Genomic DNA, 27,545 nt, shown 5'->3' on the forward strand with positions numbered 1-27,545 from the left:
CCATGACTTATCAGGAACAAACTGTCTAACTGCACATTCTTCTTTGCACCTCACCTTCCCTATTTTCTTCACACACACCACGTTCACTCACTAAATATATCTAGGTTTCTTAAGCCACCAATTATTTTGTTTTCCAAATTGGCAAAGTGTGGTTTAAGGGCTCCTTCCTAACCAGGACATGTGCTCCTTTGGATGGAGCCCTCAAACTAATTTCTCTGTTCAAATGTCAATGGAAACTGTGGCATAAGAAACCAATTTAGGCCTAATCTACACCAAGCAGGATACTATGAAAGTGGTATTAAAGTGGTATATAAAAGGCAGGAGCCACACTACTGCTTTATAGCAGTATTGAAGTACACTGGCAACTGTTGAGGCCTATTGACACATACTGTATACCGCTTTGATAGTGCAATATCCTGCTTGGTGTAGATTAGGCCATAGTTTCCCTGAAGGTCTGCAGGGAGCAGATGGAAGGGGTGAGGAAACATGCTGTGGGCACATGGTTCATTTCTAGATGAATATGTTTTGTGTTGTCCAAATATGGCAAACCATGGCTTGCTCCAATGGTAATTTGCCCTAAAATAGGGTGACCATATGAAAAGGAGGACAGGGCTCCTGTATCTTTAACAGTTGCATAGAAAAGTGATTTTTAGCAGGTGTCATTTGTATATATGGGGAACCTGGTGAAATTTCCTCTTCATCGCAACAGTTAAAGTTGCAGGTGCCCTGCCCTCTTTTAAATCTGGTCACTCTAGTATAGCTCCTGCAGCTTTAACTGCTGTGATAAAGAGGAAATTTCACCAGGTTCTCCGTATATACAAATGATAACTGCTGAACTTCCCTTTTCTATGCAACTGTTAAAGATACAGGAACCCTGTCCTCCTTTTCATATGGTCACCCTATGTATGGATAGGTAGAACTAAGTGGGACAGATGAAAGAGGAAGTGAGGGATACTTAGACTTTGATTGAAGGAATACAGTTGTATAAAAATAAAAACTTTATTGCCTCAAACAAACATATACTCTACTACCTAGCTTCTCTCCAGCCCTGACTGACTCCTGAGAGTGCTGAGTCACTGACTACTGTGTCACTTCCTGATTGGGTGAGTTTTCCTTCAATCACAGTTGAAGTATCCCTAACTTCCTGTCTGCCTCACCTACCTACTGATGCAAGTGGGAACTTGAGGGCTGCTGGAAACATTGTTTTATTATTAGTGTATTGTAAACTTTTTTTAATAGTTTTTATTGATTTCACTACTTAAAATACAACAACATAATACTAAATTAAAACAAATAAATCATTACATAAATTGCTTACATTTTAACATTTGCAATTTATCATTTTAACATGATCACATAACATAAGTACACCCCTCCACCCTTCAGGATCTATTCCTGCTTCCAGAATCTCATTGTTTCTTCTGGTGGTGGTTTTCCACTCCCCTTAGATAATACATATTCTAGGAACTGTTTCCAAATTCTCTCAAATTCATTTACATTTGTTATACCTTTTCTTACTTTTATATTACATGTCAATTTATCATTAATAGCTATATCTGGTAAAAGTCCTTTAAAAGTCCTTTAAAAGTCTGGTGAAAGTCCTTTGAAAGTCTGGTAAAAGTCTGGTGAAAGCCCTTTAAAAGTCTGGTAGAAGTCTGCTAAAAGTCCTTTAAAAGTCTGCTAAAAGTCCTTTAAAAGTCTGGTAAAAGTCCTTTAAAAGTCTGCTAAAAGTCTGCCAAAAATCTGCTAAAAGTCTGCTAAAAGTCTGCTAAAAGTCCTTTGAAAGTCTGGTAAAAGTCCTTTGAAAGTCTGGTAAAAGTCCTTTAAAAGTCTGGTAAAAGTCCTTTAAAAGTCCTTTAAAAGTCTCGCAAAAGTCCTTTAAAAGTCTGCTAAAAGTCCTTTAAAAGTCCTTTAAAAGTCTGGTGAAAGTCCTTTGAAAGTCTGGTAAGAGTCTGGTGAAAGTCCTTTAAAACTCTGCTAAAAGTCTTGTAAAAGTCCTTTAAAAGTCTAGTAAAAGTCCTTTAAAACTCTGCTAAAAGTCTTGTAAAAGTCCTTTAAAAGTCTGGTAAAAGTCCTTTAAAATTCTGGTAAAAGTCTGGTAAAAGTCCTTTAAAATTCTGGTAAAAGTCCTTTAAAAGTCCTTTAAAAGTCTGGTAAAAGTCTGCTAAAAGTCTGCTAAAAGTCCTTTGAAAGTCCTTTAAAAGTCTGGTGAAAGTCCTTTAAAAGACTGCTAAAAGTCCTTTAAAAGTCTGGTAAAAGTCTTGTAAAAGTCCTTTAAAAGTCTGCTAAAAGTCCTTTAAAAGTCTGGTAAAAGTCCTTTAAAAGTCTGGTAAAAGTCTGGTAAAAGTCTGGTAAAAGTCTGGTAAAAGTCTGGTAAAAGTCCTTTAAAAGTCTGGTAAAAGTCCTTTAAAAGTCTGGTAAAAGTCCTTTAAAAGTCTGCTAAAAGTCTGGTAAAAGTCCTTTAAAAGTCTGGTAAAAGTCTGCTAAAAGTCTTTAAAAGTCTGGTAAAAGTCTGGTAAAAGTCTGCTAAAACTCTGCTAAAAGTCCTTTAAAAGTCTGGTAAAAGTCCTTTAAAAGTCTGGTAAAAGTCTGGTAAAAGTCCTTTAAAAGACTGGTAAAAGTCCTTTAAAAGTCTGGTAAAAGTCTTTTAAAAGTCCTCTAAAAGTGGGAGAGATAAGAGGGGGAGGCAGGGACGTTTGTGTTATGAAAAATGAGGAGGCCCGAGGCACACTTTGTTTCTGAGGGAGCGGGGGTGGTGGTTACAAAGCTGGGAGATAGATTTATTGAGCTGAAGAGGAGGCACAGTGAACACATTGACCTAGTGAGTGTGGAGAAATGATGATATTTGAAGAGTTGATTGTAAAGAAAGAAATTGAGAAAGGAGAAAATAAAAGCCTAAAAGGTTTAATGAGCGAAATATATAGAATATTGGTTGAGAAGAGGGTGACAGAAAATATGGTGAAGATTTTTTTGGAAACCGATTTGAGGGTTCAGATAGGGCAGCAGAGTTGGGAGGGAATATGGAAACAAAGGGCCTTGTTAGATGAGGCCTTAGTGCGCTTTGAGACCCGGTTTCCCTGCTGTGCGTCCAGATGATGCACAGGGGAATCCGGGCTCAAGGCGCACTGAAGCCTCCCTTAGCGCGCCATAAGCGAAATTGCTTATGGCGTGCCTTTTCCACAGCCCTGTCCATAAAGATTTTTTTTTTAAAGAATTAGGCTATCGTGTATAACAATTTACTATAAAGTTCTATTTTACTATAAAAAAACCCAAGTATAAAAAGTCCTTTAAAAGTCTGGTAAAAGTCCTTTGAAAGTCTGCTAAAAGTCCTTTGAAAGTGTGGTGAAAGTCCTTTGAAAGTCTGGTAAAAGTCCTTTAAAAGTCCTTTAAAAGTCTGGCGAAAGTCTTTTGAAAGTCTGGTAAGAGTCTGGTGAAAGTCCTTTAAAACTCTTCTAAAAGTCCTTTAAAACTCTTCTAAAAGTCCTTTAAAACTCTGCTAAAAGTCTTGTAAAAGTCCTTTAAAACTCTGGTAAAAGTCCTTTAAAACTCTGCTAAAAGTCCTTTAACAGTCTGTTAAAATCTTGTAAAAGTCCTTTAAAAGTCTGCTAAAAGTCCTTTAAAAGTCTGGTAAAAGTCCTTTAAAAGTCTGCTAAAAGTCTGATAAATATCTGCTAAAAGTCCTTTAAAAGTCTGCTAAAAGTCTGGTAAAAGTCCTTAAAAAATCTGGTAAAAGTCCTTTAAAAGTCTGCTAAAAGTCCTTTAAAAGTCTGCTAAAATTCTGGTAAAAGTCCTTTAAAAGTCTGGTAAAAGTCCTTTAAAAATCTGGTAAAAGTCCTTTAAAAGTCTGGTAAAAGTCCTTTAAAAGTCCTCTAAAAGTGGGAGAGATAAGAGGGGGAGGCAGGGACGTTTGTGTTATGAAAAATGAGGTGGCCCGAGGCACACTTTGTTTCTGAGGGAGCGGGGGTGGTGGTTACAAAGCTGGGAGATAGATTTATTGAGCTGAAGAGGAGGCACAGAGAACACGTTGACCTGGTGACAGAAAATATGGGGAAGATGGTTTGGGAAACCGATTTGAGGGTTCAGATAGGGCAGCAGAGTTGGGAGGGAATATGGAAACAAAGGGCCTTGCTAGATGAGGCCTTAGCGCGCTTTGAGACCCGGTTTCCCTACTGTGCGTCCAGATGATGCACAGGGGAATCCGGGCTCAAGGTGCACTGAAGCCTCCCTTAGCGCGCCATAAGCAAAATTGCTTATGGCGTGCCTTTTCCACAGCCCCGGCCTGAGGCCGGGGCTGCGGAACGTCTAGGAAGGTCCGTGGTTTTTTGCAGCTACTTGCTTACTCGTGAGAAGCCGGGAAAAGCCACAGCTATGAGCGCTATGCCCATCGGGCCGGGGGGATCCTGGGGGAGGGGAGATAAGGGGGCGGAGGGTGACACACGCGACGGTGAGGCGAGGGGGGCAGAGGGCGACACACACGACGGCGAGGGGGGCAGAGGGTGACAATGGGGACAGCGAGGGAGAGGGAGGGCGGGCAACATGGGACAGTGAGGGAGATGGCGGAGGACGACATGGGGACGGGGATGGGGAGGGAGGGCGGGGAAAGAGTGGGCAGGAGGCATGGGAAGGGATCAGGACTGGATGGGGGGGTTAAGTAAAAAAAACACCTTACCTTGTCCGGAGTCTTCGGGGCGCACGTGGCCCCTTTAACAAAACAAAAAAAATGGCCGACACTGCAGGGCTTCCGGAGTCCCTGCGCATCGTCCGTCTAGGAGGCGGGGCGGCGTGTGTTAAAGTTAGCGCACCGTCGCACCGCCTCCAGGCCAGCTCAGCCGGCCTGGTCTAGGAAGGCCCAAAGAGTGTTGAGAAATACGTCAGTGAGAATAAAAGAAAATTATTATAAAATTATATGGAGGTGGTATCTAACCCCGGTGAGATTAAATAGAATAAATAAGCTGAATGCAGCAAATTGTTGGAGAGGATGTGGAAACAAAAGGAACGTATTTACATATGTGGTGGGAATGCGAATTTGTACAAAAATAGTGGGAAATGGTGTTTACTGAGATAAAAAAAAATTGTTGGAATGGAGATTGAAGAGACACCTATAGTGGCATTACTATCATTATATAGAGATTTAAAGTGTGATAAAGAGACTAAAGAATTGATAACAAATTTGCTGACAGCAGCGAGGTTAATTATATCTAGGAACTGGAAGGTTCAAGGAGATTATCATATTGAAGAATGGTATAAAGTGTCTTGTAAACTTGACCTTGCTGTGTGACTGAGCTTTTGTGCTACTGACCTTTACATGCCTACTTGACTCTGCTTTTTGGATTGCATTTGTAACTGATTGTTTACCTGCGCTTTGACTTTTCTGCACTTCAGACCTCTATTTTGCAACTCTCCCTCCTGCCACTAGTAGTGTAAGAAATTCTAGGGCAGTGGCCATTTCAGGCATATCAAAGCGACTTCACTAAAATGGCTGCCTGAAACACAATTTGCTTTTGACCTATTACTGGCAGGAAGTTGGACCTGGGGAAAAGGTAACTTTATGAGAAGCATTCTTGCTTAATAAAATTGATGTCCCAGACAGGTCAAAACCACAAAGAACAAGTTTGGAAATTTCTATAAAACTTTATAAGTAAAAATCTGATGTTATGTGAATATGAAGAGGTAGAATTAAAAGAGTATGGTAGCCAATCACTTTATATATCAGATCCAAATGTAAAACTATAAAAGCAAAGGGGACATACTGGTTGGGGTTGCTACTTGTGGGAGATGTCACTGCTGGCACAAATTGGTGCTTGGAGTTGCTTTCTATTCCTGTTGTAACTTTTGTCAACAAATACCATGGTATCCATTTCTTCCTATACTTGCCTTAAATATACTTGGTTGTTGCTAGTAAATTATTTTAAACATGATGAAACATAAACAGTCTATAAGCACCTGTTTGTAAAGTAACTATGTTGAGTGTAAAATATCTGAGTCCTTCTTGGCATCAGAAAAAAGGACCTCTGTGGATGCAGATATAGGCAGGAAGTAGGAGCATGTCAAGATAACAAGATGTCTGCCTAATTAGATTTCTCATATGAAATTCAAAATCAAGAGTTAGTTGCTCAACCCTCTTTTACTCTCTTCCTGTTGACTGCTTCTCATGAAACAGTTCATTAGAAAGTCCTTGAAAAGAAGATTCCACAAACAACTGTTTTCACAATAATTCAAAGTCAGGTGTTTATGTCCATAAAGATTTTCTTTTTTAAAGAATTAGGCTATCGTGTATAACAATTTACTATAAAGTTCTATTTTACTATAAAAAAACCCAAGTATAAAAAGTCCTTTAAAAGTCTGGTAAAAGTCCTTTAAAATTCTGCTAAAAGTCCTTTAAAAGTCAGGTAAAATTCCTTTAAAAGTCCTTTAAAACTGTGCTAAAAGTCCTTTAAAAGTCTGGTAAAAGTCCTTTAAAAGTCTGCTAAAAGTCCTTTAAAAGTCTGGTAAAAGTCCTTTAAAAGTCTGGTAAAAGTCCTTTAAAAGTCTGGTAAAAGTCTGCTAAAAGTCTGGTAAAAGTCTGCTAAAAGTCTGCTAAAAGTCCTTTAAAAGTCTGCTAAAAGTCTGCTAAAAGTCCTTTAAAACTCTGCAAAAAGTCCTTTAAAAGTCTGCTAAAAGTCCTTTAAAAGTCTGCTAAAAGTCTGGTAAAAGTCCTTTAAAAGTCTGCTAAAAGTCTGGTAAAAGTCCTTTAAAAGTCTGGTAAAAGTCCTTTAAAAGTCTGCTAAAAGTCCTTTAAAAGTCTGGTAAAAGTCTGGTAAAAGTCCTTTAAAAGTCTGGTAAAAGTCTGCTAAAAGTCTGGTAAAAGTCTGCTAAAAGTCTGGTAAAAGTCTGGTAAAAGTCCTTTAAAAGTCTGCTAAAAGTCTGCTAAAAGTCCTTTAAAACTCTGCAAAAAGTCCTTTAAAAGTCTGCTAAAAGTCTGGTAAAAGTCTGCTAAAAGTCTGGTAAAAGTCCTTTAAAAGTCTGGTAAAAGTCCTCTAAAAGTCTGGTAATAGTCCTTTAAAAGTTTTGTAAAAGTCTGCTAAAAGTCTGCTAAAAGTACTTTAAAAGTCTGGTAAAAGTCCTTTAAAAGTCTGGTAAAAGTCCTTTAAAAGTCTGGTAAAAGTCTGCTAAAAGTCTGCTAAAAGTCTGCTAAAAGTCTGGTAAAAGTCTGCTAAAAGTCCTTTAAAAGTCCTTTAAAAGTCTGCTAAAAGTCCTTTAAAAGTCTGCTAAAAGTCTGGTAAAAGTCCTTTAAAAGTCTGCTAAAAGTCTGGTAAAAGTCCTTTAAAAGTCTGGTAAAAGTCCTTTAAAAGTCTGGTAAAAGTCCTTTAAAAAGTCTGGTAAAAGTCTGGTAAAAGTCTGCTAAAAGTCTGCTAAAAGTCTGCTAAAAGTCTGCTAAAAGTCCTTTAAAAGTCCTTTAAAAGTCTGCTAAAAGTCCTTTAAAAGTCTGCTAAAAGTCTGGTAAAAGTCCTTTAAAAGTCTGCTAAAAGTCTGGTAAAAGTCCTTTAAAAGTCTGGTAAAAGTCCTTTAAAAGTCTGGTAAAAGTCTGCTAAAAGTCTGGTAAAAGTCTGCTAAAAGTCCTTTAAAAGTCTGCTAAAAGTCTGGTAAAAGTCTGCTAAAAGTCCTTTAAAAGTCTGCTAAAAGTCTGCTAAAAGTCCTTTAAAAGTCTGGTAAAAGTCCTTTAAAAGTCTGGTAAAAGTCTGGTAAAAGTCCTTTAAAAGTCTGGTAAAAGTCCTTTAAAAGTCTGGTAAAAGTCTGCTAAAAGTCTGCTAAAAGTCTGGTAAAAGTCCTTTAAAAGTCTGGTAAAAGTCTGCTAAAAGTCTGCTAAAAGTCCTTTAAAAGTCTGCTAAAAGTCTGGTAAAAGTCCTTTAAAAGTCTGGTAAAAGTCCTTTAAAAGTCTGGTAAAAGTCTGCTAAAAGTCTGGTAAAAGTCTGCTAAAAGTCCTTTAAAAGTCTGGTAAAAGTCCTTTAAAAGTCTGGTAAAAGTCCTTTAAAAGTCTGCTAAAAGTCTGGTAAAAGTCTGCTAAAAGTCCTTTAAAAGTCTGCTAAAAGTCTGGTGAAAGTCCTTTAAAAGTCTGGTAAAAGTCCTTTAAAAGTCCTCTAAAAGTCCTTTAAAAGTCTGCTAAAAGTCTAATAAAAGTCTGGTAAAAGTCCTTTAAAAGTCTGATAAAAGTCTGGTAAAAGTCCTTTAAAATCTGGTAAAAGTCCTTTAAAAGTCTGCTAAAAGTCTGGTAAAAGTCCTTTAAAAGTCTGGTAAAAGTCTGCTAAAAGTCCTTTAAAAGTCTGCTAAAAGTCCTTTAAAAGTCTGGTAAAAGTCCTTTAAAAGTCCTCTAAAAGTCCTTTAAAAGTCTTCTAAAAGTCTAATAAAAGTCTGGTGTTTATGTCCATAAAGATTTTCTTTTTTAAAGAATTAGGCTATCATGTATAACAATTTACTATAAAGTTCTATTTTACTATAAAAAAACCCAAGTATAAAAAGTCCTTTAAAAGTCTGCAAAAAGTCCTTTAAAACTCTGCAAAAAGTCCTTTAAAAGTCTGGTAAAAGTCTGCTAAAAGTCTGGTAAAAGTCTGCTAAAAGTCCTTTAAAAGTCTGATAAAAGTCTGGTAAAAGTCCTTTAAAATCTGGTAAAAGTCCTTTAAAAGTCTGCTAAAAGTCTGGTAAAAGTCCTTTAAAAGTCTGGTAAAAGTCTGGTAAAAGTCCTTTAAAATCTGGTAAAAGTCCTTTAAAAGTCTGCTAAAAGACTGGTAAAAGTCCTTTAAAAGTCTGGTAAAAGTCCTTTAAAAGTCCTCTAAAAGTCTGCTAAAAGTCCTTTAAAAGTCTGATAAAAGTCTGGTAAAAGTCCTTTAAAATCTGGTAAAAGTCCTTTAAAAGTCTGCTAAAAGACTGGTAAAAGTCCTTTAAAAGTCTGGTAAAAGTCCTTTAAAAGTCCTCTAAAAGTCCTTTAAAAGTCTGCTAAAAGTCTAATAAAAGTCTGGTAAAAGTCCTTTAAAAGTCTGATAAAAGTCTGGTAAAAGTCCTTTAAAATCTGGTAAAAGTCTGCTAAAAGTCTGGTAAAAGTCTGCTAAAAGTCTGGTAAAAGTCTGCTAAAAGTCTGGTAAAAGTCTGCTAAAAGTCCTTTAAAAGTCTGGTAAAAGTCCTTTAAAAGTCTGGTAAAAGTCCTTTAAAAGTCTGCTAAAAGTCTGGTAAAAATCCTTTAAAAGTCTGGTAAAAGTCCTTTAAAAGTCTGGTAAAAGTCTGCTAAAAGTCTGGTAAAAGTCTGCTAAAAGTCCTTTAAAAGTCTGCTAAAAGTCTGGTGAAAGTCCTTTAAAAGTCTGGTAAAAGTCCTTTAAAAGTCCTCTAAAAGTCCTTTAAAAGTCTGCTAAAAGTCTAATAAAAGTCTGGTGTTTATGTCCATAAAGATTTTCTTTTTTAAAGAATTAGGCTATCATGTATAACAATTTACTATAAAGTTCTATTTTACTATAAAAAAACCCAAGTATAAAAAGTCCTTTAAAAGTCTGTTAAAAGTCCTTTAAAAGTCTGGTAAAACTCTGCAAAAAGTCCTTTAAAACTCTGCAAAAAGTCCTTTAAAAGTCTGGTAAAAGTCTGGTAAAAGTCCTTTAAAAGTCTGGTAAAAGTCCTTTAAAAGTCTGGTAAAAGTCCTTTAAAAGTCCTTTAAAACTCTGCAAAAAGTCCTTTAAAAGTCTGGTAAAAGTCTTCTAAAAGTCTCGTAAAAGTCTGCTAAAAGTCCTTTAAAAGTCTGCTAAAAGTCTGCTATAAGTCTGCTAAAAGTCTGCTAAAAGTCTGCTAAAAGTCTGCTAAAAGTCCGGTAAAAATCTGCTAAAAGTCCTTTAAAAGTCTGGTAAAAGTCCTTTAAAAGTCCTTTAAAACTCTGCTAAAAGTCCTTTAAAAGTCTGGTAAAAGTCCTTTAAAAGTCTGCTAAAAGTCTGGTAAAAGTCCTTTAAAAGTCTGGTAAAAGTCCTTTAAAAGTCTGCTAAAAGTCTGGTAAAAGTCCTTTAAAAGTCTGGTAAAAGTCTGCTAAAAGTCTGCTAAAAGTCTGCTAAAAGTCCTTTAAAAGTCTGGTAAAAGTCTGGTAAAAGTCCTTTAAAAGTCTGCTAAAAGTCTGCTAAAAGTCCTTTAAAAGTCTGGTAAAAGTCCTTTAAAAGTCTGCTAAAAGTCTGCTAAAAGTCTGGTAAAAATCCTTTAAAAGTCTGGTAAAAGTCCTTTAAAAGTCTGGTAAAAGTCAGCTAAAAGTCTGGTAAAAGTCTGCTAAAAGTCCTTTAAAAGTCTGCTAAAAGTCTGGTGAAAGTCCTTTAAAAGTCTGGTAAAAGTCCTTTAAAAGTCCTCTAAAAGTCCTTTAAAAGTCTGCTAAAAGTCTAATAAAAGTCTGGTGTTTATGTCCATAAAGATTTTCTTTTTTAAAGAATTAGGCTATCATGTATAACAATTTACTATAAAGTTCTATTTTACTATAAAAAAACCCAAGTATAAAAAGTCCTTTAAAAGTCTGTTAAAAGTCCTTTAAAAGTCTGGTAAAACTCTGCAAAAAGTCCTTTAAAACTCTGCAAAAAGTCCTTTAAAAGTCTGGTAAAAGTCTGCTAAAAGTCTGGTAAAAGTCTGCTAAAAGTCCTTTAAAAGTCTGGTAAAAGTCTGGTAAAAGTCCTTTAAAAGTCTGGTAAAAGTCCTTTAAAAGTCTGGTAAAAGTCCTTTAAAAGTCCTTTAAAACTCTGCAAAAAGTCCTTTAAAAGTCTGCTAAAAGTCTGCTAAAAGTCTCGTAAAAGTCTGGTAAAAGTCCTTTAAAAGTCTGCTAAAAGTCTGCTAAAAGTCTGCTAAAAGTCTGCTAAAAGTCCGGTAAAAATCTGCTAAAAGTCCTTTAAAAGTCTGGTAAAAGTCTGGTAAAAGTCCTTTAAAAGTCTGGTAAAAGTCCTTTAAAACTCTGCTAAAAGTCCTTTAAAAGTCTGCTAAAAGTCTGGTAAAAGTCCTTTAAAAGTCTGCTAAAAGTCTGCTAAAAATCTTTAAAAGTCTGCTAAAAGTCTGGTAAAAGTCTGCTAAAAGTCTGCTAAAAGTCTGGTAAAAGTCCTTTAAAAGTCTGGTAAAAGTCTGGTAAAAGTCTGCTAAAACTCTGCTAAAAGTCCTTTAAAAGTCTGGTAAAAGTCCTTTAAAAGTCTGGTAAAAGTCTGGTAAAAGTCCTTTAAAAGACTGGTAAAAGTCCTTTAAAAGTCTGGTAAAAGTCTTTTAAAAGTCCTCTAAAAGTGGGAGAGATAAGAGGGGGAGGCAGGGACATTTGTGTTATGAAAAATGAGGAGGCCCGAGGCACACTTTGTTTCTGAGGGAGCGGGGGTGGTGGTTACAAAGCTGGGAGATAGATTTATTGAGCTGAAGAGGAGGCACAGTGAACACATTGACCTAGTGAGTGTGGAGAAATGATGATATTTGAAGAGTTGATTGTAAAGAAAGAAATTGAGAAAGGAGAAAATAAAAGCCTAAAAGGTTTAATGAGCGAAATATATAGAATATTGGTTGAGAAGAGGGTGACAGAAAATATGGTGAAGATTTTTTTGGAAACCGATTTGAGGGTTCAGATAGGGCAGCAGAGTTGGGAGGGAATATGGAAACAAAGGGCCTTGCTAGATGAGGCCTTAGTGCGCTTTGAGACCCGGTTTCCCTGCTGTGCGTCCAGATGATGCACAGGGGAATCCGGGCTCAAGGCGCACTGAAGCCTCCCTTAGCTAAAAGTCTGCTAAAAGTCTGCTAAAAGTCTGCTAAAAGTCCGGTAAAAATCTGCTAAAAGTCCTTTAAAAGTCTGGTAAAAGTCCTTTAAAAGTCTGCTAAAAGTCTGCTAAAAGTCCTTTAAAAGTCTGGTAAAAGTCTGCTAAAAGTCTGCTAAAAGTCTGCTAAAAGTCCTTTAAAAGTCTGGTAAAAGTCTGGTAAAAGTCCTTTAAAAGTCTGCTAAAAGTCTGCTAAAAGTCCTTTAAAAGTCTGGTAAAAGTCCTTTAAAAAGTCTGGTAAAAGTCTGGTAAAAGTCTGCTAAAAGTCTGCTAAAAGTCTGCTAAAAGTCTGCTAAAAGTCCTTTAAAAGTCTGCTAAAAGTCTGGTAAAAGTCCTTTAAAAGTCTGCTAAAAGTCCTTTAAAAGTCTGCTAAAAGTCTGCTAAAAGTATGCTAAAAGTCTGGTAAAAGTCTGCTAAAAGTCCTTTAAAAGTCTGCTAAAAGTCCTTTAAAAGTCTGCTAAAAGTCTGGTAAAAGTCCTTTAAAAGTCTGGTAAAAGTCCTTTAAAAGTCTGTTAAAAGTCTGCTAAAAGTCCTTTAAAAGTCTGGTAAAAGTCCTTTAAAAAGTCTGGTAAAAGTCTGGTAAAAGTCTGCTAAAAGTCTGCTAAAAGTCTGCTAAAAGTCCTTTAAAAGTCTGCTAAAAGTCTGGTAAAAGTCCTTTAAAAGTCTGGTAAAAGTCCTTTAAAAGTCTGCTAAAAGTCTGGTAAAAGTCCGGTAAAAGTCTGCTAAAAGTCCTTTAAAAGTCTGCTAAAAGTCTGGTAAAAGTCCTTTAAAAGTCTGGTAAAAGTCCTTTAAAAGTCTGCTAAAAGTCCTTTAAAACTCCGCTAAAAGTCCTTTAAAAGTCTGGTAAAACTTCTTTAAAAGTCTGTTAAAAGTCCTTTAAAAGTCTGGTGAAAGTCGTTTGAAAGTCTGGTAAAAGTCCTTTGAAAGTGTGGTGAAAGTCCTTTGAAAGTCTGGTAAAAGTACTTTAAAAGTCCTTTAAAAGTCTGGTGAAAGTCCTTTGAAAGTCTGGTGAAAGTCCTTTAAAACTCAGCTAAAAGTACTTTAAAAGTCTCCTAAAAGTCCTTTAAAAGTGTGGTGAAAGTCCTTTGAAAGTCTGGTAGAAGTCCTTTAAAAGTCCTTTAAAAGTCTGGTGAAAGTACTTTAAAAGTCTGGTAAAAGTCCTTTAAAAGTCCTCTAAAAGTGGGAGAGATAAGAGGGGGAGGCAGGGACGTTTGTGTTATGAAAAATGAGGAGGCCCGAGGCACACTTTGTTTCTGAGGGAGCGGGGGTGGTGGTTACAAAGCTGGGAGATAGATTTATTGAGCTGAAGAGGAGGCACAGAGAACACATTGACCTGGTGAGTGTGTAGAAATGATGAAATTTGAAGAGTTGATTGTAAAGAAAGAAATTGAGAAAGGAGAAAATAAAAGCCTAAAATGTTTAACGAGCGAAATATATAGAATATTGGTTGAGAAGAGGGTGACAGAAAATATGGGGAAGATGGTTTGGGAAACCGATTTGAGGGTTCAGATAGGGCAGCAGAGTTGGGAGGGAATATGGAAACAAAGGGCCTTGCGAGATGAGGCCTTAGCGTGCTTTGAGACCCGGTTTCCCTGCTGTGCGTCCAGATGATGCACAGGGGAATCCGGGCTCAAGGCACACTGAAGCCTCCCTTAGCGCGCCATAAGCGAAATTGCTTATGGCGTGCCTTTTCCACAGCCCCGGCCTGAGGCCGGGGCTGAGGAACGTCTAGGAAGGTCCGTGGCTTTTTGCTGCTACTTGCTTACTCGTGAGTAGCCGGGAAAAGCCACGGACTGGGCACAGCGCTATGAGCGCTGTGCCCATCGGGCCGGGGGGATCCCGGGGGAGGGGAGATAGGGGGCGGAGGGTGACACACGCGATGGTGAGGCGAGGGGGGCAGAGGGTGACACACACGACGGCGAGGGGGGCAGAGGGCGACAATGGGGACAGCGAGGGAGAGGGAGGACGGGTGACATGGGACAGTGAGGGAGATGGCGGAGGACGACACGGGGGACGGGGAAGGGGAGGGAGGGCAGGGAAAGGGTGGGCAGGAGGCATGGGAAGGGATCAGGACTGGATGGGGGGGTTAAGTAAAAAAAACACCTTACCTTAACAAAACAAAAAAAAATGGCCGACGCTGCAGGGCTTCCGGAGTCCCTGCGCATCGGCCGTCTAGGAGGCGGGGCGGCGTGCGTTAAAGTTAGCGCACCGTCGCACGGCCTCCAGGCCAGCTCAGCTGGCCTGGTCTAGGAAGGCCCAAAGAGTGTTGAGAAATATGTAAGAAATTCTAGGGCAGTGGCCATTTCAGTTATATCAAAGCGACTTCACTAAAATGGCTGCCTGAAACACAATTTGCTATTGACCTATTACTGGCAGGAAGTTGGACCTGGGGAAAAGGTAACTTTATGAGAAGCATTCTTGCTTAATAAAATTGATGTCCCAGACAGGTCAAAACCACAAAGAACAAGTTTGGAAATTTCTATAAAACTTTATAAGTAAAAATCTGATGTTATGTGAATATGAAGAGGTAGAATTAAAAGAGTATGGTAGCCAATCACTTTATATATCAGATCCAAATGTAAAACTATAAAAGCAAAGGGGACATACTGGTTGGGGTTGCTACTTGTGGGAGATGTCACTGCTGGCACAAATTGGTGCTTGGAGTTGCTTTCTATTCCTGTTGTAACTTTTGTCAACAAATACCATGGTATCCATTTCTTCCTATACTTGCCTTAAATATACTTGGTTGTTGCTAGTAAATTATTCTAAACATGATGAAACATAAACAGTCTATAAGCACCTGTTTATAAAGTAACTATGTTGAGTGTAAAATATCTGAGTCCTTCTTGGCATCAGAAAAAAGGACCACTGTGGATGCAGATATAGGCAGGAAGTAGGAGCATGTCAAGATAACAAGAAGTCTGCCTAATTAGATTTCTCATATGAAATTCAAAATCAAGAGTTAGTTGCTCAACCCTCTTTTACTCTCTTCCTGTTGACTGCTTCTCATGAAACAGTTCATTAGAAAGTCCTTGAAAAGAAGATTCCACAAACAACTGTTTTCACAATAATTCAAAGTCAGGTGTTTATGTCCATAAAGATTTTCTTTTTTAAAGAATTAGGCTATCGTGTATAACAATTTACTATAAAGTTCTATTTTACTATAAAAAAACCCAAGTATAAAAAGACCTTTAAAAGTCTGGTAAAAGTCCTTTAAAAGTCTGCTAAAAGTCCTGTAAAAGTCCTTTAAAACTCTGGTAAAAGTCCTTTAAAAGTCTGGTAAAAGTCCTTTAAATGTCTGGTAAAAGTCCTTTAAAAGTCTGGTAAAAGTCTGCTAAAAGTCTGATAAAAGTCTGCTAAAAGTCCTTTAAAAGTCTGCTAAAAGTCTGGTAAAAGTCTGGTAAAAGTCCTTTAAAAGTCTGGCGAAAGTCCTTTGAAAGTCTGGTAAGAGTCTGGTGAAAGTCCTTTAAAACTCTGCTAAAAGTCCTATAAAACTCTGCTAAAAGTCTTGTAAAAGTCCTTTAAAAGTCTGGTAAAAGTCCTTTAAAACTATGGTAAAAGTCCTTTAAAACTCTGCTAAAAGTCCTTTAAAAGTCTGGTAAAAGTATTGTAAAAGTCCTTTAAAAGTCTGCTAAAAGTCCTTTAAAAGTCTGCTAAAAGTCCTTTAAAAGTCTGCTAAAAGTCCTTTAAAAGTCTTGTAAAAGTCTGGTAAAAGTCTGGTAAAAGTCTGCTAAAAGTCCTTTAAAAGTCTGCTAAAAGTCTGCTAAAAGTCTGGTAAAAGTCCTTTAAAAGTCTGCTAAAAGTCTGGTAAAAGTCTGGTAAAAGTCTGGTAAAAGTCCTTTAAAAGTCTTGTAAAAGTCCTTTAAAAGTCCTCTAAAAGTGGGAGAGATAAGAGGGGGAGGCAGGGACGTTTGTGTTATGAAAAATGAGGAGGCCCGAGGCACACTTTGTTTCTGAGGGAGCGGGGGTGGTGGTTACAATGCTGGGAGATAGATTTATTGAGCTGAAGAGGAGGCACAGTGAACACATTGACCTGGTGAGTGTGGAGAAATGATGAAATTTGAAGAGTTGATTATAAAGAAATTGAGAAAGGAGAAAATAAAAGCCTAAAAGGTTTAACGAGCGAAATATATAGAATATTGGTTGAGAAGAGGGTGACAGAAAATATGGGGATGATGGTTTGGGAAACCGATTTGAGGGTTCAGATAGAGCAGCAGAGTTGGGAGGGAATATGGAAACAAAGGGCCTTGCTAGATGAGGCCTTAGCGCGCTTTGAGACCCGGTTTCCCTGCTGTGCGTCCAGATGATGCACAGGGGAATCCGGGCTCAAGGCGCACTGAAGCCTCCCTTAGCGCGCCATAAGCAAAATTGCCTGAGGCCGGGGCTGCGGAACGTCTAGGAAGGTCCGTGGCTTTTTGCAGCTACTTGCTTACTCGTGAGTAGCCGGGAAAAGCCACGGACTGGGCACAGCGCTATGAGCGCTGTGCCCATCGGGCCGGGGGGGATCCCGGGGGAGGGGAGATAGGGGGCGGAGGGTGACACACGCGACGGTGAGGCGAGGGGGGCAGAGGGCGACACACACGACGGCGAGGGGGGCAGAGGGCGACAATGGGGACAGCGAGGGAGAGGGAGGACGGGCGACATGGGACAGTGAGGGAGATGGCGGAGGATGACACGGGGGATGGGGATGGGGAGGGAGGGCGGGGAAAGAGTGGGCAGGAGGCATGGGAAGGGATCAGGACTGGATGGGGGGGTTAAGTAAAAAAAACACCTTACCTTGTCCGGAGTCTTCGGGGCGCACGTGGCCCCTTTAACAAAACAAAAAAAATGGCCGACGCTGCAGGGCTTCCGGAGTCCCTGTGCATCGGCCGTCTAGGAGGCGGGGCGGTGTGCGTTAAAGTTAGCGCACCGTCGCACCGCCTCCAGGCCAGCTCAGCCGGCCTGGTCTAGGAAGGCCCAAAGAGTGTTGAGAAATACGTCAGTGAGAATAAAAGAAAATTATTATAAAATTATATGGAGGTGGTATCTAACCCCGGTGAGATTAAATAGAATAAATAAGCTGTATTCAGCAAATTGTTGGAGAGGATGTGGAAACAAAAGGAACGTATTTACATATGTGGTGGGAATGCGAATTTGTACAAAAATAGTGGGAAATGGTGTTTACTGAGATAAAAAAAAATTGTTGGAATGGAGATTGAAGAGACACCTATAGTGGCATTACTATCATTATATAGAGATTTAAAGTGTGATAAAGAGACTAAAGAATTGATAACAAATTTGCTGACAGCAGCGAGGTTAATTATATCTAGGAACTGGAAGGTTCAAGGAGATTATCATATTGAAGAATGGTATAAAGTGTCTTGTAAACTTGACCTTGCTGTGTGACTGAGCTTTTGTGCTACTGACCTTTACATGCCTACTTGACTCTGCTTTTTGGATTGCATTTGTAACTGATTGCTTACCTGTGCTTTGACTTTTCTGCACTTCAGACCTCTATTTTGCAACTCTCCCTCCTGCCACTAGTAGTGTAAGAAATTCTAGGGCAGTGGCCATTTCAGGCATATCAAAGCGACTTCACTAAAATGGCTGCCTGAAACACAATTTGCTTTTGACCTATTACTGGCAGGAAGTTGGACCTGGGGAAAAGGTAACTTTATGAGAAGCATTCTTGCTTAATAAAATTGATGTCCCAGACAGGTCAAAACCACAAAGAACAAGTTTGGAAATTTCTATAAAACTTTATAAGTAAAAATCTGATGTTATGTGAATATGAAGAGGTAGAATTAAAAGAGTATGGTAGCCAATCACTTTATATATCAGATCCAAATGTAAAACTATAAAAGCAAAGGGGACATACTGGTTGGGGTTGCTACTTGTGGGAGATGTCACTGCTGGCACAAATTGGTGCTTGGAGTTGCTTTCTATTCCTGTTGTAACTTTTGTCAACAAATACCATGGTATCCATTTCTTCCTATACTTGCCTTAAATATACTTGGTTGTTGCTAGTAAATTATTTTAAACATGATGAAACATAAACAGTCTATAAGCACCTGTTTGTAAAGTAACTATGTTGAGTGTAAAATATCTGAGTCCTTCTTGGCATCAGAAAAAAGGACCTCTGTGGATGCAGATATAGGCAGGAAGTAGGAGCATGTCAAGATAACAAGATGTCTGCCTAATTAGATTTCTCATATGAAATTCAAAATCAAGAGTTAGTTGCTCAACCCTCTTTTACTCTCTTCCTGTTGACTGCTTCTCATGAAACAGTTCATTAGAAAGTCCTTGAAAAGAAGATTCCACAAACAACTGTTTTCACAATAATTCAAAGTCAGGTGTTTATGTCCATAAAGATTTTCTTTTTTAAAGAATTAGGCTATCGTGTATAACAATTTACTATAAAGTTCTATTTTACTATAAAAAACCCCAAGTATAATTAAACAAACATAATTAATTCCAACTTGGAGTAAAAATGAAATGTGGACACAAAAGCACACGTTTTTATAAACCTAAGTGCAGGCCAAATTACAATTATATGCCAATAAAATATAGTCTGTAAACAAATCATGAAAGGATTAAGAGACACCTCCAGTTAAAAGTAACCCAGTCAAAGTTTTAGCTATTGCTCAGAAAGGAAGTCTCAAGCTGTTAAATTTAATTAAAAATATTTAAAGGTATCTGTATACCTGTTGTTAAATTAAACTTTTTGTTAGATTAGATTTGTGTGTGTGTGTGAACTGTGTTCATAAGGAACCAAGTAATCCATAAATTGTTTCTCCTACATTACATGTGCCTTTGACTATTGCTTATCTACTTACTAGTCCTGCCTAGATCTGCTCTCTTACTGGACTGATACCTCTGTGCTTGACCTTTCTGCCTGTTTACTGAACTGCTATTGGATTTGCCTTAATGTGGAGTCTGCCCTAGCCTGAACAGGACAGTGACATACAAAAATGTGTATATTGAAAAAGTTGCACACAAAAATGTACACAAATGCATATTTTAGGACAATTGCATACAAATAGAAATGCAGGTGTATGTGTATTTGAATTGCAAACTGATGCAGAAATAGGACAGAATGAAAATGTTTGAACACATGTAAAATTGACAACTGATTGATTCATCTATTCCCACCCATGAGAAGGCGCACTCATATGAAGCTGCTTAAACAGAGGCCCTTTCTACACCATAAGGGTGTAGAGAGACACAGGGGGGATGTTCCCTGACTTACCTGCTTCCGGGATCATCGCCCTGCCTCCAAATGGCCATGCAATGTCCCGGGCATCACGCCCATCGTGGCCACCATTTTTTTTAAAAAAAAAAAGATGAAGAGCTGGAGCACACTTGCGCTCCAGTGAAAAAAAGGTAAAAAGAACAGAAAAAGCCCCAACCCCACTCCCCCTATTTCTCCCAGCCCAGCTCCGTCCTTCTACTGACCCCCACTATTCACAGGGAGGAGGGAAGAAGCTGGGAAGAGCACCCACATGTCCCACAGTATCAGGACGATCCCGAGACCACAGGAAGAATCGGGTTTGCCCAGGGATTATTTATCCCTGGGAAAACCTGTGCTTGTCCCCCTTGCCCCCGTGAGTCACTGTGCATCATTTGGATGCACAGTCCATGGTAAGATTCACAATCAATATCTATGACGTCAGTATCTCAGTGATTGAACTGCAGCTCTTTAATTTTCTCCAATATTCCCATTTTCTCTGCATCTCTGCCAAGCGATAGATTGTGAGCTGGCATTCCTGTGACTAATGAATGTAGACTAAGTTATCCCTTCCTTGTTAACCTATCTGGAAAGAAAGAAGAGCATCTATCAACAGGAACAATTGAAACACGTTTACCATTGCGATTTGAAATTCTTTCAGCATGCAACTTTCTTTTCTTTCCCTGCCAGGTTTAAAGAATACTTCTCCAATTTCTTAAAAAATACATTTCCTTCGACCTGACAAATTCAGTGTAATGCTCTCTCTCTCGTTCACTTGCTCAGTGACAGTACCGAGATTCTTTCTTTTCAAATGAAAAGGTTCAGCGGTATTTCTTATCTAAAAATGGCCTTGAAAACCGGCTGAGATCAGTTATATGCTCAGGAAATTTAATCTGCCAGAACATTATCTGTTTCCTTTAAACAATGCCAATTATATTATCCCCACACTTTTGAAGCTATTTCATTTATTGGTGTGTGTGTGTGTGTGTGTGTGTGTGTGTGTGTCTTATGTTGTTAAGGCTTCACTTTTCATGTAGCCTTCAAACTTTTGTGAATTTGAAAGCACTATTTTTAAAAAGTTTTAATGTAATTGAGGTATTTTTTTTAAAAAAAATCCACCTCAGACTTGAGAATAATTCTTGATCTTTCTCCCATGAATTACTACCGCAAAGAAACTTGACAAACTAAAAGCTGTATTTCTCTTCTGAACAATTAACCCAACACTTCATTTTCGGAGCCCTTGAAAAATTACCTTTGGAACTTTTCACATTTCCCTGCTGAATAAGAACATAATAATTGCCTTGCTATGAGGCTGATGGGTTTTTCTAATTCCACATTCTGTATTTAACATTGGTATTCACAAGCCGGGCATGAAAGTGAAGGCCCGAGCATTTGGTCTTCAGAGGTATAGTATATCTAACCATGGAGGTTTCATTTAGCTGTCATAGCAAATAACGATTGATAGACAATATATCTGTGGGTTTTTTTTTAAGGAATTAAATAGATCAGAAACAATAGCAGAGACCCAGCAAAATAGTTCTGCAGACCAAGGTTATTTCTAGGCTAGGGATTGGATCCAGAGTTTGGTGCATTCAACTGGACTAGCAAGAACATGTTTCCCTGTTTACTTTTATGCCTGGTAGTCCCTTCAGCCACTGATAAAAATGCTTCACAGACTGAGGATGTCAGGGTTCACGTTCAGCACTGCAGTGGGCATTGTACACTACACTACACCGCAGAGCCAGTGTGGTGTAGTGGCTAAAGTGTTGGATTGGGAGTCGGGAGATCCGGGTTCTAGACCCCACTTGGCCATGGAAACCCACTGGATGACTTTGGGCCAATCACAGATTCTCAGCCCAACCTACCTCATGGGGTTGTTGTTGTGAGGATAAAATGGAGAGGAGGAGGATTATGTATGCCACCTTGGGTTCCTTGAGGGAAAAAGGTGAGATATAAATGCAAATAATAATAATAATAATAATAATAATAATAATAATAATAATAATAATAATAATGATAATAATAATAATAGTTTATCTCTAAGATTTAATTAAAAGTAGTTTGGAAGGCCTATTTCAGCTTGTGGAATGTCAGAATCTGTGTGAGTTTATACACACAGAGTTCGCAGAGCAGCACAGGGGGAGGGGTGTTGCTCTACTCACCACATCCACCTGCTGGCTCACCTTTAGCAAAGAAGCTCTCTGTGAGAACCTGATAGAGGAGGGGTGGGGTTTTCAGAAGGGTCACCCAAGTTGAAGTGTCATTGCTGGAGGGCTGAGCTGAAAGGCCAAACACCCTTATCTGTCAAGTGGTCTGGAGGAGATATTTTACAGTCACTGCTTCTCTTTTGAGCTGGTGCAAAGGAAAGGAGCCTTTGCTAGAAACATCTCATCTGCATTGCTTGAAGCTTTCTCTGTTTGGATCCATCATTGCCTAAGCCTTTGGAGGCACCCTGCACATGGACTCTCCTTATTATAACTTTTGATTGCTAAGGACTTGCCATGAAAAGTACTGTGAAACTTTACATTGACTTGGATTCTCATTAGCTGTGGATTGTGTGTCTTCATTTACTGTGTACTGGCAGACTGGGTTTGATCTATGACCTGTAGACTTTCCTTTGTTTAAATTTCTGTAGCAGAGAATTGTCAATGTGAAAGCCCAGAACTCCTTGTGTCTGTGGGTTTACCCTTCCCTTAGTCATGATAAGCCTCAACCATGTAGTGTTGAGTTACCAATGAAAGATTCATAGAATAATAGAAACATAGAATAGTAGAGTTGGAAGGGGCTATAAGGCCATCGAGTCCAACCCCCTGCTCAGTGCAGGAATCCGCCTTAAAGCATCCCAGACAAATGGCTGTCCAGCTGTCATTTAAAAAAAAAAATGTCATGCAACTTTATGTAAAGAGTACTTCTGCATACTTATTTTAAAATGTATTTTCTCTCAAAATATACATTTTGAAACATATTTTTCTCACAATACACATTTTAAAATATCTTTTCTCTTAAGATACACATTTTAAAATTAGGGCTGTGCATGGACCCCCCCCGATCCGCTCTGCACCTGATCCGCAAATTCTGGATTGGTTCCGCTCCACCCCATGTCGATCAGCCTATGGTCCTCTCCGCTCTGCTGCAGAGCTCCGGATCCAAATCGGAGCTCCGCAGCAGCGGTGGCAGGTAAGCCCCCCCCTCTCCTCCCACCTTAACTGCGTCTTGTCACATTCCGGCAGCTGCTTCACCTGAGCCTGAGGACTCAAACAGGAAGACCAGGCCATTGTGGCCTGGTCTTCTGGTTTGAGTCCCCGGGCTCAGGTGAAGCTGTTGCCAGAATGCGACGGACTCAGGTAAGACCCTTCCCCCCTGCCCCCTTACCAGGCTCTGCCACCATCTCCGCACGTCCCCCTCCCTCCTCCCCCCTTACCTGCGTCTGTCGCGTTCTGGCAGCAGCTTCACCTGAGGATGAGGCTCAAAGCGAAAGGGCAGGCCACAGTTGCGGCCTGGTCTTCCGGTTTGAGCCTCAGCCTCAGTTGAAGCCACCGCCGGACCGCGACAGAGGCAGGTAAGCCCCCCTCCCCTCTGCCCCCATACCTGGCTCTTTCGCCATCGCCACATGGACTGCGCCAGCGCCAGGTAAGCCCCTACTTACCATTTTTTTGGAGCTCTGGATCGAGGCAAAGGATCCGCTTGGTCTCGATCTTCTTTGCCTCGATCCGCAGCCCCCCCGATCCACTTCGTCTCCATCTTTGTCGGAGGTGAATCAGGCTGCCTTGCTATTGCTTCTATGCTCCGAAGCGAAGCAGAGCACAGCCCTATTTAAAATATATTCTGATAATTTAAACATTCAGAGAGGTGCAAAAGGTGATAGCTAATTTCTGATCCTCACCTTTCTCTGAGAGAAATGGATCCTGTTAGTTCATATTGGAATTCACACACACACACACACACACCCCACAACCAAATACCTGGACCACCTTGAGTTCAGGCATCCCTGATTAAGCCCAGATGGCAACCCAAAAGCTTAGTTTAGTAATAGCTGCCAGAAGTTGAAATGATAAAATGGCCTTGCATCCTTTGTTTTCAGCTTTATTTTCTACAAGTTATTGATAGAAAGTTGCAAGGTGGGCGCGTACTTCATTCTAGAAGGAGGAATATGTATAGTAAACCTGCAAACCAAGAAAGGCAGAAAATGGGCCATAACATAATCATAAAAGGTTCAAGTGAGCTAAATAGAATGTCAATGCCGAACACTGTTAACCACCAAGAAATCAATACTGTAATTTAACTGTTTTAAATTGATTTTATATGCAATTCCTTTGAGCAGGTGGTTCTCTGGTTGAAGGCATTGATTTCTGGGGAGAAAGGTAGTGGTGGCAGCAACTCTTCGGTGATTTGCTTCCTGATCTTCCTGCTGAAAGCTGCAGATTATTAAGGATGAAATTTTACACATTTAAGCATGTGTGTGAAAGTAAAAGTGACACTTTCATTGCTACATGAAATTTTTAAAGACTATAAATGAACAGAACATTGCTTTCATAAGGGTTATTTTTAGTGTCCAGCATGATCTACAAAGAGTGAAGCTTCTGGGCGGGTGGAAAATGTAAATGATATTGAATACAGAATTAAGCTCTGAACTAAATAAAGTGTGCATGGGAATAGTTCATTCCTTATTTCCCTGGTCCCAATGCAGAGCTCACTACCATTGACTTTCTGACTGTTAGAGCAGTACGACAATGGAACCAGTTACCTAGGGATGTTGTGGGCTCTCCCACACTAGAGGCCTTCAAGAGGCAGCTGGACAACCACCTGTCAGGGATGCTTTAAGGTGGATTCCTGCAGTGAGCAGGGGGTTGGACTCGATGGCCTTATGGGCCCCTTCCAACTCTACTATTCTATGATTCTATGACTGAAAGGAACAGTCAAAGTTTCCTTGGTGCTGAGGAAAGGTGCTCAGAAAAGGTGCTGAGGACTGAATTTGATTTCAGAGAAGATCTTGGAGGCCACATTCCAATGAGGGTGGACTTAAATGCAAAGAGGGTGGGGCCAAAGCCAAAAAGAACACGACAAATAACATATTTTAGCTTAAAACTTTTACTGCCAGCAGCTAAGCCTTACAAGTGGCATTTCAGCCCCAGCAGGGCGAAGGAGACTTGAATGCAGTGACAGGAATTCTGGTGGGAGCCTGTGGTACATCTTGTGAATGCAAACCAAGCTGGTGGCTCCTGGGAAATCCATCAAGCCTCAAGAGGCCGGATTCCCCAGACCACCTTCCCTTAAATACACCCAGACAACAACTATGATCCTCAGAGGAGGCCCTACTGGCCATTCCGAAACAAACAGAATGCTGCCATGAAGAACCTCGGTGGTGGGCCTTCTCTGTGGTGGTACCCACCCTCTGGAGGACCCTCCCTCATGTGGTTTGGGAGGCAGAAAACATAATATCTTTTAAATGTCTAATGAAGACATACTTTTTTACACAGGCTTTCCCTGGTCTTTACTGCAGCTAGTTTTACATTGCCTTTTAAACTTCTAAGGTTTTAAATTTATACTTGTTGTATTTTAAGGTTTTAATTGTCCCAGGAGCTTCAGCTGATGGGCAGTATAAAAATGTAATAAATATATAAATAAATAAAATCAGCTCCTCCTGGGGCCCTATGAATGGTTCATATAGTTAGCCCCAGAAGTTATCTGTATTTTGCTGATGGGTCCTTCATTTCTGAGCACCAAGGCCTGGGAATCGCCAGTCACCATAAAGGTTCCTCACCTCTCTTATACCCTTCTGGCATTTCTCACTCATACTAGCTGCCAATACACCAAATGTAACCAAATTAACCTTTTTATCCGTTACTCATACCCATTTAATCAATGCAGAGTTGCCAACAATAACGAAACCACCCTGCCCAAAAGTGACCAGAAAAATCTTCACATATACAAGGGATGGAAATCAAAAGAGGGACAGGGATGGGCGTTGCATGCTGACATTTTGCACATCATGTCTCCTCTATCCTATCTTAGGGTGACCATATGAAAAGGAGGACAGGACGCTATCTTTAACAGTTGCATAGAAAAGGGAATTTCAGTAGGTGCCGTTTATATATATATGGGGAACCTGGTGAAATTCCCTCTTCATCACAACAGTTAAAGCTGCAGGTGCCCTGCCCTCTTTTAAATCTGGTCACTCTAGTATAGCTCCTGCAGATTTAACTGTTGTGTTGAAGAAGGAATTTCACCAGGTGCTGCATACATACAAATGACACCTGCTGAAATTCCCTTTTCTATACAACTGTTAAAGATAGAGTAGCCCTGTCCCCCTTTTCATATGGTCACCCTATCCTATCTGTCACTTCAGTCCCAAACTAAGAGCTCCATCATGTGTAATTTCCCCCTGCTTTCTCTCTTCTTCTTCTTCTTCTTCTTCTTCTTCTTCTTCTTCTTCTTCTTCTTCTTCTTCTTCTTCTTCTTCTTCCTCCTCTAATGCATAAGTATGTCAAACTTATGGTTCCTTTCACCTGAATACAGTGCTTTTTCAATTGTTTGCTCTTCCACTCCCCTCCACCCCTTCTTTTTCTCCTTCAAGTTAATTGGTTGCTCCTTCTCCCTTTTAAAAAGACAGGTCCTGTCAGATGAGTACTTCAACCAGACCGCCTTTCTGCCCAGCAAAAATGGAATGACCCTTTAGTCTGGCTCTTTGGGGGCATCAAAGGAGTACAGTCCTTTTTCTGCAGAGATTTGGGCATTGTACAATTAAAAAAAAATACTTTCGAGACTGGGATGCAAAATTTAGGTTTTATATTGAGGCTTGGAGCTGGTTGCTGGGAGAGATTGCTTTTCCCTGCCAGGACCTGATGCAATCCATTCAAGCCAACAGCAAGGCTCCGGTCACAGCACACGCCCCCAACAAAGGTAAACGTGAGTACAGCACTACACAGAGGCTTAGGGGCGCCTTAAACATGCTTAGTGAAATAATCCAGAGTTTAGGCGTTCTAGGAAAAGACGGAAAAGTCTGGGGAAGAGGCGAGGTGTCAGCAGGACAGTCACGGCGTCATGAGAGTACCGTGCTGCAAACCCACACACAAGGCATGGTGAGAGTGCACTAAATTGCTGGTGTGATGGACCTCTAAGGCTCACACTAATGAGGGGAAACATCATAGTTACAGAAACAGCATTAAGATTTGTGAAATCATGACTTCTTCTTTAAAAAAACTGGCTTAATTTTCCTTATATTAGGATGAGTATGAAACCTTTGAAACAAAGTCATAATAATTAAAGAATCTTAATATTGGCATTTATCTTAAACTGAAACTACAGGTTTAATTCACAGTATAGATAGCCTTTGGGGAACAGTGTTCTTAAAATAATTAAAAGAAGTAATATTTTAATAAAAGGCAAGATAATGCTCTCCATAGTATTTTGAATTCATTCTATATGAGAGTAGTGATGACACAGTCTAATTAGTTTTTAATTGCTGTAATGCATTTAGCTAATTACACTCATATCATTTAATTTAAGGAATGGGAAGTTTTTCAGATTGTTATATCTGTGACTCCAACTCAGTTAAATCCCTACCCTATGGATCCCTTTCTCTCCATATATACCGAACTTAATGGGATATAAACAGGATTCCAAAGTTGTTATTAAAGCTTAAGGCATACGAGTTCACTGTGCTGTTCCTCCTGCTCATCAGTTAGCAACATTGAATCTAAGGAATTCATTAGCCTCATACAGCATTTGCTGCTGCAAAATATTGAAATTATGTTGGAATAATAAAGCAGAGGCAGCCTTAACTCTTTGTTCTATGATCCTAGCACCTTTCACAATGAGACCTGGTTGCCCTCTGGGTTCCTCCTTCCTTTTGAGGGTCAAGTACATCGTCACTTGATAACTGACCTCTTGATAATTCACAACTGTATGTGTGAACTGGCTCAATTGACAAATAATGTATTTCATATGATATCAGATTATCAATTAGGAAATCTCTGTCAGTGGTGAAACATTTGTGATGGCTCCTGTTTATATGCATGGTTGAGATATGCAACAGAATGAACATAAGAGCCATGTTGTATCAGACCAAGGGTCCATCTAGTCCAGCACTCTGTTCACACAGTGGCCAAACAGCCATCAACCAGGGACCAACAAAGCAGGACATGGTGCAACAGCACCCTCCCACCATGATCCCCAGCAACTGGTGCACACAGGCTTACTGTCTCAGATACTAGACGTAGCCCATAACCATCAAGGCTAGTAGCCATTGATAGCCTTCTCCTCCAGGAATTAATCCAACCCCCTTATTTATTTATTGCATTTCTATATTGCCCAATAGCTGAAGCTTTTAAATCCATCCAAATTGGTGGCCATCACTACATCTTCTGTTAGCGAGATCCATAATTTAACTATGTGCTGTGTGAAGAAGTCCTTCCTTTTATTAGTCCTGGATCTCCACCAATCAACTTCATGAGATGACCTGGGTTCTAGTACTTTGTGAAAGGGAGAAAAATGTCTCCCTATCCACATTCTCTACACCATGCATAATTTTGTACACCTCCATCATATCTCCCCTTAGCCTCCTTTTTTCCAAG

This window comes from Elgaria multicarinata, chromosome 6 (assembly GCF_023053635.1).
Source record: "Elgaria multicarinata webbii isolate HBS135686 ecotype San Diego chromosome 6, rElgMul1.1.pri, whole genome shotgun sequence".
NCBI lineage: Eukaryota > Metazoa > Chordata > Lepidosauria > Squamata > Anguidae > Elgaria > Elgaria multicarinata.